Source organism: Lupinus angustifolius, chromosome LG11 (genome assembly GCF_001865875.1).
Source record: "Lupinus angustifolius cultivar Tanjil chromosome LG11, LupAngTanjil_v1.0, whole genome shotgun sequence".
In the NCBI taxonomy this organism is placed as follows: Eukaryota; Viridiplantae; Streptophyta; class Magnoliopsida; order Fabales; family Fabaceae; genus Lupinus; species Lupinus angustifolius.
This window is the reverse complement of record NC_032019.1, coordinates 19,688,166-19,701,617: the sequence shown is the minus strand read 5'-3', so window position 1 is coordinate 19,701,617 and position 13,452 is coordinate 19,688,166.

Here is a 13,452-nt window from a genome sequence, read left to right as displayed (position 1 = left end):
TTGCCCAACAACCAGATGGAATTATCCTTGATCAGATGCCAACACTTTTTGATACCTGGCCAAACAGAGGACTTTGTGTAGGATTGCCTTTTAGAATATCTCTTCCTATAGAAGGTAGCCCATTCCTGAGAGGATGAGGACATGTCCTAGGCAAGTTTAAGAATTGCAGCTTAATTCATAGCTGAAACTGATCTAAGGCCAAGACCACCCTCTTTGATAGGGCAACAAACTTTATGCCAGGCAATAGTAACAAGCTTTTTGACCTGAGTGTCCCCAGACCAGATGAAGTTCCTTATGCAATTGTCCATCCTCTTGAGCAAATTAACAGGCCAGCTATAAACATGAAAGCTATAAACTAACATGCTATGAATGATAGATTTAACAAGTTCAACTCTACCCATAATTGAGAGGCAGGAACCTTTCCATTTGGCAAGCTTATTGACAATTCTGTCAGAAATTGGTTGCAAATATATAGCTTTGGGCTTTCCTTTGAATAAGGGGACACCAAGATAGTTAAAGGGTAAATGACCAGCCCCGAAACCCAACCAGTTGGTGAGATTGCTGATATTTCTGGCACTAGCTTGTGTGGAATAGAACTTGCACTTGCAAAGGTTTAAGCATTGGCCAGATATTTTAGCATAGTCAGTGAACAAATCCTTTATTGCAGCCAATTCCCTCTTGATTCCTCTACAGAAAATCAGGATATCATCAGCATAAAGAACATGACTAGGGGTGACAATCCTTGGGCCAGAGATTGAGCTAATTCTCCCCCTCTCTAGCAAATTAGTTAAGCCTCTACCGATGACATCCTCAACCAGACAAAACAGGAGGGGGGACAGAGGGTCACCTTGTCTAACCCCTCTCTTGCAACTGAAAAAGCCCACAGATTGACCATTAACAGAAATTGATAACTTAGCTGAATTCAGGATCACCCATACCCAATTGATGAAGGAATTCGAAAAGCCAAATGCCTTGAGGGTGTCCATGAGAAACCTCCAATCAATAGTATCAAAAGCTTTTTTAACATCCAACTTTATTGCTAAGTTTCCACCAAAAGTCTTGTGATCCAGGAGGTTAATTGCGTCAGAAGCAATACCAATGCAATCCTGGATATGTCTATCTTTGATGAAGCCCCCCTGCTGGCAAGAGATAATCTTTGGAGCTATGAGAGCCAACCTGTCAGCCAAAACTTTGGTGATGATCTTGAACTGAAAATTAGCCAAAGCAATTGGTCTAAAGTCCTCAATTTTGTCAGCACCAGGGAACTTAGGGATCAAAACAATATTGTTGGAGTTAAGATTGGGAAGGATCCATCCTTGAGTGAAGAACTGAATCACAGATTGGCAAACATCATGGCCAATGATATCCCAAAATTCCTGGAAGAAGCACCCACCATACCCATCAGGGCCAGGGGCGCCCTCTCCATTCATTGCAAAAACAACATTTCTGATCTCATCCTTCAAAGGGATTGAGGAAAGCATATTGTTATCATCTTTAGAGACCAGATGAGGAATGACCTGGCTAATGAGGCTGCTCGGGTGAGTTTCATTCTTAGAGGCATACAAATTGGTGAAGTAATCCAACACATGCTCAGCAATTTCATGCTGATCAAGCAGAGTGGTATCATCCTTTCTAAGCATTGACATAGATTTAGTAGCATACCTTATTTTGGCAATTTTGTGGAAATAGCTAGTGTTCCTGTCACCATTAATATGCCAATTTAATCTGGATTTCTCCTTCCAAAACTCCTCTTCAGAGTTGAAGGCCACCAATAGATCCTTTTGAGCCTGCTCCTCTTGAGCCAAAAGAAGATCAGATTGGTCCTCATATGAGAGTTTCTGTTGGATAAGCTCAACCAAATCTAAGGCATTCTTGACCCTGGAGTGAATGTTGCCAAAGACTTCTTTATTCCAGACTTTCAAAATAGCCTTCAGGCCCTTTAGCTTTTTTGAAAGCACATACATAGGGCAGCCCACTACAATGCTAGACCAATGTGTCTCAACCACCCTCCTTAGACCCTGGTGCTGAATCCACATCTTATGGAATTTAAAAGGGGAATGCACAATGTTTGATCCCTGAGAGGAACAGAGCATCAAGGGATGATGGTCATAAGAAGATCTAGGAAGGGTGAAGCAAGAGGTGTGATGCCAGCTTGAGAGCCAATCATCATTGCTGATTGCTCTGTTTAGTCTTTTTTTAGTATGAGCCACCCCTCTCCGTCTGTTAGACCAGGTGAACTCAACACCCCTAGTCATAATGTGATGCAGATTCCCAATCTTAGAAAACATTTTGAATTCTTCAAAAGCAACTCTATTAGGCAAGGAAGCACCTCTACACTCATTAGCTCCAAGGACAGAATTGAAATCCCCTATGCAACACCAAGGACCATTATTGGCAGAAATCAGAGAAAGAATATCAGACCATAAGGACCTATGCACCAAGTATTGAGTGTGAGCATAGACAACACAAATGAAAACAAGTTGATTATCCAAGACCAAGAAGATGGAGACCTACTGAGAGGTATTAGAAATAATTGTTGGGTTGAGACCAACCTGACAAAGGCCCCAGATATTAGGCAACAAGCTGCCCCTATCATTTACAGTGAAGAGCTTGAGATTTAAACCAGACCAAAATAAGGGATTAATCTTATTACAAAGCACCATGGGTTCAGAAATGAACACAACCTCAGGCTTATTTTCAGAACAAAGCTTTTTAAACACTAATCTAGTTTTATGATTGCCCATGCCTCTACTATTCCAATAGAGCACCTTCATTTGGAAACGTTTAGATAACCACCCCTTCGGGTAAAATGGACTCTTTCCAAGCTTTTCTTATGTCTCAGCTTTTTCTTCTGAGATTTAGACAACACTTTGGAATAGTTTCCCTCCTCAGCTTTGTCAGCATCACCCCTTTCAAGTATGTCTTCCTCCCCTTCATTAGCCCAAAGTCTACCCACAATTCTTGACTCTTTTGCTGCAGGCAGATTAATCATTTGGTCATGAGATTGCACTGAGAAGTTCTCAGCTGGCATCAGCTGCACATTAGTGATACCATCATTCTCCATAGAGTCCTCCACTCTAGTATCATTTGATGCCTCATCATTTGAGTCTTCTGAGTCACCTACCTCCACAACAGGGGGGTAGCATCCCTTCTAAGTTGATCCATTGGCAGGTTGACACCATTATCAAACTCCAGGTTGATGATCAAATCATTGCCAAGAGTTTCCTTAGGCAGGTGTCCCAACTTTGAGGGGTCAGGATCACTATGCTGATTTGGAATGTTTCTGTTGTCACGAGAGCTAGGAGCATGTTCATTTTATGGAGTGAACTTTGAAGCTTTCCCTGTAGGATTAGTTTTCTTAGGCCTTGATACTTCGACCTCAAGATCCTTTTTATTCCTCCTACAGTTAGATAGAAGATGGCCAATGGAGTGGCATCTAGAGCAAAATTTGGGGAGGTTCTCATACTCTATGTAGACAAAGAAGGCGAATCCTTCTCGTTCCACCATGATTTGATTTGGCAGCGATCCCTTAAGATCTATGTCCACCAGAATCCTGGCATAGTGCCCAAAGGACCGAGTTGTGGTTGCTTCATCAAGAGAAATTGGAGTGCCCAACCCCCCAACAATTGAAAACAAGATTCTAGCACTCTAGTACTCAAGAGGAAGACCCAAGATCCTAACCCAACATTGGGAATGAGACAACTTCTGAAGGCTAGGATTGAAATCCGGTGTCCACAAGGACAACCTAAGAAAACCTGGTTTTAGACTCCAGGATCCAGCCGCACAAACTGTCCTCATGTCCTCGACCGAGGAGAAAGAAAAATCGTAGAACCCACGACCTAAGGAGATCATGTTCCATGTTCCAATCATGGTCCAAAGCGCTTGGAGCTTAGATCGAAGCTCATTGAACTTAATTGGTGTATCTCCCTTGGATAAAATCAGCATTCCATGAAGGTGAGTTTTGCATCTTTGGAGCCCAGCTTGGTACTCCTCCTCCGGGATCTTGATAGCTATAGCATCTCCCTTAATACATGGCTGTGGCAACTGAGAAATGGAGATATCAGCAGTGGCCTTAAGGATTTGTGCAAAGGATTTTTTACTTTTGATTTCCAAGATTTGTGGAGCATGTTTCGAGCTGATTGCCTCTACAGAGACAGAGTTGTCCAGATTGGCCAGGAAGGTCCAAGGAATCATTGTTTTTGAATGAGAAGAATGAATGATTGAGGATCCAAGAGTGGTGGAGGTCAAACCCTAGCAGAGCTTTTTTGACACATGGCTTCCCTCATATCAATTTACTCAATATTATAACCTTAAGATGTGCCACATAACACACATTTGCAAAATCCTTTAAAATATAATAAATTTTTTATAACAAATATGATAAGTACTAATATGAGTATAAGAGGGACACAACACTTTCAACGCGTAAAGCCTATAATAAATTACACAATAGTAACATTGTACCACGATAAAGAAACTTAAAAAAAAAAATATTTGACATAGACTTTCATAATTGTTTGTGCGAGTTTTTCATGCTATAGATACATCCAAAAGAGAAAGGGTAATTTCACATTAATTTTGACAATGTGATTTTTTAGAGCTACTTAATGACCCAACTAATGTTTAAAATTGTAGCTTGTAATTGTAATCGTGGTTGTAATCGATATTGTGATCATATTGAGTATATTTTCCTGTCATTTGTCTGCAATTTTGGAAATCTCTATGTACCCACAACCAACTATAACCATAATTTAACGCACTAATTATTACTATTATATGACCTACCTTCAGGTTTATATCAATTGAAAAATGATATTTTCGTACTTATTGATGGATTAAAACAATCTTAGTCTTCAATTAGTTAAATACTAACCAAGAGACGCTCACTCACATCACAAAATAAAGGACTTGTTTTTGTTCCAAGTATGAAAGATTTTATATTTATTATTATTTATATATTGTATCATCTTCCAGACATTGAAAAGTACAATACATATAAACAACAACATATACATTATATGGTAGAGTGGTCGTGCCCTTTACAATACCTTCTTTTACAAATGATGGAGGTCCACTATGTCCTTTAATTACCCCCATAAATCTTGTGGCTACCATACTAACATTGACCACTTGTTTCCCCTTACCTCTTATGATCCCCAACTTCCACTATATTCCTTCTATTTAGCACAATACTAAGATTGAAGAATAGGGGAGATATATTGTGCTTAGTGACTAACCAGGTGTTGCTCTAGTATCCCACTAGATTCCTAGGATGATCAAAATGCCAAGGGTTTTATTTCTGAGAGTGACATGTTTTTGGAGGGGCAACCACACACCCCGAAAGAGATTAGTTCCTTACCCTAAAGGTATGAGAATACCTTAGTAGAACCCAAAACATTTTGTGCCTAGTGTACTTCTTTCCTTAGCTCATTATCTCCTTTCTTATGAATATGTATAATATGTTGTATGATTCCATTATTCTAATATTACAGAGGTATACTCTATATAAAAATTAATAGATGCACTCGAACACGTATTGTAATATTAATATAGTCATATTTTTATAATATATTAATATAGTATAACTTATTTTATCACTAGTTATCTTGAGATTTATTTATTTATTGTTATATACTTATAGTGATCCTATTTCTAGAATAAGAAATGAAAATATTTGCCCTAACAATGTCACCTCCAAATGAATCATCTTCTCCTAAAGCACTTAATAAATGTGAAAGTACAATATTGCATCCATCTTTGAAAAAGAAAGTTGGGATTTGATTTGACAAGGCTTCCTAACTATCTTTGTTTAAGGCAAACGATTTCGGATATTATCATCCAAGTGATAGAGATGAATTAAGAAATATTATTGACATAATTTTTAGATTAATATCCAAGAGATATTCTTCCGACTGTGGAGAGAGTTTTGTCTATTATTTATATAATTAGTTGGATGCAAAATCATATGGGAAATAAATTATTAAATGAATGTTTAGTTACTTTTATAGAGAAAGGTATTTTTCAAGAGTTTTAGAAATGGGAACATCATTCAATGTTTCCAAAATATGACATCTAGTATAGAATAAAAATTACAACATATGTTTGTACTATTGGAAATAATGTGTATTGAAAATTTATAAGTTTTGCACCAAGAACTATAATTTATGGCTCCCCCTAATGATAAGCCAATATGAAACCTAAACTTTCACTTAATACTTTTGAATTCTTGATGACCCATGAGATTAATCTTGCAATTTGTGGAAAAGTATAGTCTAGCACACCCTCTGTGAAGAGAGTTGCAATTTGGCTTATCATCTTGGCTAATATTTAGTTATAATGGTTGACGTTAATAAAATAGTTTATCAATAATTGATGGATTCTGTTATTATGATAGTATAATGGCAAAACATCTCCTACACATACAATGGTGGATTAAAACAATTTCAGGTTTATTGACAACACATAAATTTATGACATTCAAATTCATCTTTTTTGTAGTTTACGTCATATGATACATGTTAAGAATACATTAAATATAAATTTACAGTAGAAATTTTTTGTAATAACTAAAATTTAATATTTTCAACTTTCCCATAACAATTTACTCACTATTTTATCCTTAAGATGTCCCACATGACACACATTTGAAAAATCCTTCAAAGTATAATAAACTTTTTATAATAAATATGATAAGTAATAATGTGAGTATAAAAGGGACACAACCCTTACAAAACATAAAGCCTATTATAAATTATACAATAGTAACATTGTACAAAAATAATGAAAGTTTTAAAAAATAAAGTAAAATCTGATATAGACTTTCTTAATTGTTCCTACGAGTTCATGTTATAGATACATCTAATGTTTTTCTCATTTTAAATACTATAAAAAATGTCAGTCTATACAACTTTAATCAATCGTTCATTTAATCATTTATTTCTTACACAATTTTGTATATGATTGTTGGTGATATTCGTGTTCGGGAAAGCTCTTCCAATATTAGCATTTCTCACTACTAGTTTCAAACCTAACTCTAAATTTACAAAAATGGTAAGATTCAAAAACATGAAATATCTTAGCCTTACTAAATGTACAAAATGATTCTAATGAATTTCGCATGTTACATCAAGAAGCGATAAATTAAATATTTTTAATAAGCATAACTCAAGATGGAGGAGAGCGAGGTCTCATGAAATATCTTAGCCTTACTAAATGTACAAAATGATTCTAATGAATTTCGCATGTTACATCAAGAAGCGATAAATTAAATATTTTTAATAAGCATAACTCAAGATGGAGGAGAGCGAGGTCTGTTTTAATATCTTAGCCTTACTAAATGTACAAAATGATTCTAATGGATTTCTTTAATGGTGTCTGTTTTAGGTGGTGGAGAACGAGGTGGTTTAGGTGGATGAGAGCGGGGTCTGAATTTGTGAGTGGTGTCTGCTTTAGGTGAAGGAGAGTGAGGTGCTTTAGGTGGATGAGAGCGGGGTCTAAATTTGTTACTGGTGTCTGCTTTAAGTGGAGTAGAGTGGGGGCTGAATTTGTTAATGGTGTCTGCTTTAGATGGAGGAGAGCGAGGTGCTTTAGGTGGAGGAGAGCGGGGTCTGAATTTGTTAATGATGTCTGCTTTAGGTGGAGGAGAGCGAGGTGCTTTAGGTGGATGAGAGCGGGGTCTGAATTTGTTAATGGTGTAGGCTTTAGGTGGAGGAGAGCGAGGTGCTTAATGGTGTCTTATGATTTTATTAGTTTTTTTGAAGCCAAACCACGAATTAATTTACGCGGTCCCACTTCACAAACCCTTTTTCTTCACAAACCATCCACAGGACCAGGTTAACAAATCCTTCTACTTCTCCAGCTTCTTTCCATTTGTGCAAACAAGATCAATCCTACTTCTCCTCAATAGTGAAACCATTCCACAACTCTTCATCACCATTCCACACTATCCAGAAGAACAAGTCTTGTTGAATCTCGGATGTTTGTTCATTTCCACATTTTTTTCACTAGGACCAAGTGACTTGTTCTTATTCTTCATTTCCATTCAACAGGTCACTTGTTCGTTCATTCGATTTTCTTCACTTTTATTTACTTGTTCATTCGTTTTTCTTCTCATTTCCTTAATTTGAGATTATGTAACAAACATTCGAGATTGCTTAGGTATGTCATGAAATCCATAATTCTGTAAGGAAATTAAAGACAAAGTTAATAGGTATCTATTCTTATTCTTTTAATTTGGAACACAAGGTTTGTGATGAAACCCCTAATTCTGCTAGTAAAATGAGTAAGGAATCTGTCCACATGATTTTACATAAAATCCCTAATTTGGAATAGTTTGATTTTTCTAAAACATATTCTAAGTGACATTAGTTGCATCTTGTTGCAAATTAATAAACATATTAGAACTAGTTTAAATCATTATGTTGATTTCAATATTTTGTGCAAATTGATAACATGAAATTAAATTAAGGATAATAAAGTTGTTGTGTGGTTGTGATAATCTTATAAAATTAATTATATATGCTTAATTTGAACAAGTGATGACAAAAAATATGAGTCTTTTTCTTTGATTTCTTATCATCTTTCAATAAAACTATAATTCATGGATTTTATGTGTTAAACCTTTAGTTGCTTAATTTTGCCTTTGTCATTTCTATGATTTAGTAATCTGACAAAATTATTCTATACTATTCAGAATCCTTTAATCTATAACGGGTTCTTTAAGCCACTCATAGTAATATGAAGAAGACTATGTTGTTATTATGCTCAAAGCTTCAGTTGAGAAAGCAACAAGACTACTTTTTTTCATATTTTTTCCCCACATTCTTTGCCTATTAAAAAAAGAGAGAAAATTGGTACTAGTGTTTGTGAGTAGGGAAATTGATGAGAATAATATGTTACATTTTGTGTATTGCAAATTTATATGTTTTTCCCTAAGTCATATAATTTCTAGCTCCATCCCTAATAACAACCTAAGATAAACCTTGAGTTGCACTTAATACTTTTGGAATTCTTGATGACCCATGAGGTGAAATTATTAAGATTAATCCTACAAGTTGTCGAAAAGCCTAGTCTAGCACATCTTGTACTGACCTTCTGTGAAGAGAGTTGAGATTGGCTTATCTTCTTGGCTAATATTTGGTTATAATGGTTGACGTTAATTAATAAGCTTATCAATAATTGACGGATTCTTTTATTATGATAGTATAACGGCAAAACATCGCCTACACATACAAGGGTTGTTGATTTTTTTTAGGTTTTATTGACAACATATAAATTTATGACATTCAAATTCATCTTTTTGTAATTTACGTCATATGATACATGTTAAGAATACATAAAATATAAATTTACACTGGAAAATATTTTTTTAATAACTAAAATTTAATATTTTTAGTTTTCCCATATCAATTTACTCAATATTGTATTCTTAAGATGTGCCACATAACACACATTTGCAAAATCCTTAAAAATATAATAAATTTTTTATAACAAATATGATAAGTACTAATATGAGTATAAGAGGGACACAACTCTTTCAACACGTAAAGCCTATAATAAATTACACAATAGTAACATTGTACCACAATAATGAAAGTTTAAAAAAATATAATAAAATTTGACATAAACTTTCATAATTTTTCGTGCGAGTTGTTCATGCTATAGATACATCCAAAAGAGAAATGTGGAAAACTCTATGTACCCACAACCAACAATAACCATAATTTAACGCACTAATTATTACTATTATATGACCTACCTTCATGTTTATATCATTTGAAAAATGATATTTTCATACTTATTGATGGATTAAAACAATGTTAACCTTCAATTAGTTAAATACTAACCAAGAGACGCTCACTCAACATCACAAAATAAAGGACTTGTTTTGTTCCAAGTATGAAAGATTTTAAATTTAAAATTATTTATATATTGCATCGTCTTCCAGACATTGAAAAGTACAATGCATGTAAATAACAACATATACATGATAGGGTAGAGTGGCTGTGCCCTTTACAACACCATAATACAACAAAAACATAATATACGTAATTGAAAACACTCAATTTTTTCGTGTAAACAATAATCAAAAGCTTTGATGAAGTTTGCATAAATCACTAACCAATAATAGCATTTACTTCACGCATTTTACTTGGACCCTGCATAATTAAACATGTGTGTATTAGTGTATCACTCCATGATTAATCCTTGATAACATATAATATTACCAATATTTTATAAGAAATGTAGACTAGTTAAAGTATTTAATACCCAAAGGGTGTTTCATAACATGGATTTTTGTTTCAAATTAAGATAAGAATTTAAGCTTCATATATTGTTAGTATAATAACTAGATGACAATATAAAATATTTTTAGCCTTGAAAATTTTATATCAAGATTATATATTGTAGTTGAAGACATTTTGATTCATTAAAAATAATAGTGGATGTTTATAAAATATAGGAAAAATATGTGCATAATATATGTGTGCAGATTGTTAAATACCATTTCTAGTTGTCGTAAGGTGGGGGTGGAGAGTGATGAGGGTTCTTATGGTGGGATGATGGAGGTGCATAATGAGGATTCTTGTGGTGTGGTGGTGGAGGAGAGTGATGAGGTTTCTTGTGGTGTGATGAAGAAGGAGATTGGTGAGGGTTCTTGTGGTAGGATGCTGGATGAGCATGATGAGGGTTCTTGTGGTGTAGTGGTGGAAGAGAGTGATGAGGCTTCTTGTGGTGTAGTGGTGGAGGAAAGTGGTGAAGGTTCTTATGGTGGGATGAAGGAGGAGCATGATGAGGATTCTTGTGGTGTGGTGGTGGAGAGTATGATGAGGGTTCTTGTGGTGTGGTGGTGGAGGAGAATGATGAGGCTTCGTGTGGTGTGATGGTGGAGGAGAGTTCTGAGGCTTGTTGTGATGGGATGATGGATTAGAGTGACGAGGGTTCTTGTGGTGTGGTGAGGCTGAATGGCGCTTGTGGCGACGATGATGGTGGTGCATGTTCCTGCATGATGGAGATGGTGGTGGTGGAGAGTAGTGCTTGTGCTTGTGTTCTAGAGATGGTGCTGGTGGAGAATGGTGTTTGTGCTTGTGATCAAGAGACGGTGGTGGTGGTGCGTGATGCTTGTGCTTGTGTTCTGGAATGGTGCTTGTGCTTGTGTTCTGGAGATGGTCGTGGTGGTAGGTGGTGCTTGTGTTATGGAGATGGTGGTGATGGAGGGTGGTGCACTAGGTTAGGAATGTGGGGTGGGTTGGTGTGAGCCGTCCGTGGAGGAGAGTGGTGTTTGAAAGGGGTAGTGATGTTTGCCTCAGATAGCAAACTGAAGAGTATTATAGGTAATGCAAGAGAAACAAAAGTTGAGACAAGTAGATAACCCATTTTACCCCTACTTCACTTCAAAGTGGGTTTTGATTATGCTGATGACAAAACAAATGCTTCATCTTTTATAGTTTTTATTTACCATTTAAAAATACCAATCATATATGGTAACTTTGACTTTCACTCGAGACTGACCTTCCTACAAACACTCAAGATTTCACGTGAAATTGTCTTTGATGTATGCATTATTGTACTTGACTTTGACAATAATAGGACCCAACAGTGTTTTAGAAGGTGAATTTAGATGAAAACCATGTAGAGAATAAAGTTGTCAATAATCAGTATAATATGCTTTCTTTACGAGCAATAAAAAACCAACTCGTAATAAAAGAAATAAAGAAAAAGTTATAGGAGTACACAATAAGGTGGTTGTTTCTTATTGGTGAAAATATAATGACATATGATCGTGGAAATATAATATTCATGTTCGTGAAAACGTTTACAATAGTACATGTAATTATTCTTCAACGAAAAAGAAAAGACATGATTTTATTTAATTATATTTTGTTTTGTTTGTGTGGAGTATATGTATTGATTTCAAAATCTAAATTAAAGTTGACTGATTATATTATTTTATTGGTCCAAATTATTTATTTCATTGTACTTTTTTTTATTTCCTTTCATGCCTAATTTTGAAATGAAATATTTTCATAAGTTTATATACCTAAATTCTAATTTTAATAATCTACACTTTGTTTTTTGTTCTTAAAATAATGTAGTGTCTCAATTTTGTGTAATAGGGAATCCAGACTTAAGTAGTTCTTGGTTGAAAAATGTTTTATTGGGTGAGTGTATTGTAATTGTTTTAAATAATAGAAGCAATATATCAAGATTATTCAAAGAAGGAGATGAGGAAAACTAGTGAATCCTAAGGACCTTTCCTCAATCCTTGATATGATAATTATAAAAATACCAAATTTCTAAAAATTATTAATTTTTTATTATATCAAAATATTTTATCTATTTTTCATTTTTAATTTACTTATGATTTTAATGTTAATGAATGGAAGCAGTGTATAACTAATGTTCAAAAGATGATCTAAGGAAAAGAAATAAAATCATGAGCTTTCATACACCTTTATTATAAATTATTTTAAAATATTTATCCTTTATTTAAATTGAACTTTATTAAAATTTAGAAAATATATTTTAGTGAAATTTATTTAAAATGAAGTTTATTAAAATTTATAGTTAAGAGAAGTTTTTTTAATAGAAAATATCATGAAAATTCACAATTATAATTTCAATAATTATTAAATAATTTAATAATACTCATTTATTCGTAATATATATTAATTTATTTATATTAACATTAGCAACATAATTAAAAATTATTATTATATATAGAAATTTAAAACTTATATTTATTATAATAATAATAATAATTAATAGAAATGGAAATTACAAATTAAAAAAAGAAGATGGGAAATGCATCTTATTATGTATATGGAATCATTGTTCTTGTTAGAAAATAGTTTGATTGTTTGGTTATATTTTATTTGTTTTAAATAATTGAAGCAATATATCAAGACTGTTCAAAGAATGAGTTGAATAAAACAAGTGAATACTAGTGATATTTCCTCCATCTTTGATGAGATAATTATTTTCTATATTTTCTAAATTAATTTACATGATATTAAAATAAAAATCTCTTCAAATATTTTCAGATGACATTTCGGGGCGTTACTTTCCTAGGAAGCTACACTACAAGTTTGGAGAGCTAGGCTCTTGGTAACATCGTCAAGGATATGGAGAAGGTCTATATTGTAGGGGAGAAGTTAAAGAGAATTAGACATTGAGCAAGATGGAGTCCTATATTCGCTAAGGTGAAGATTTCCTAAGGAACGAGATATTCGTCTATTTCAATCAAGGTGGAGATTGTCGGGGATGTTTGAAATACGTTATTATAAGAAGTCTCACATTGCCTAGCATTAGAATAGAGTAAAATATCAATGTTATATATTGGACTCAGGTCCCTGTGTGAGCTAGGGTTTGTAGTCCTTAGTCTCTAATAATATCTTGGTAGTCGCTCAGTGCTCCCAAGGACGTAGGCATAATTGGCCGAACCTCGTTACC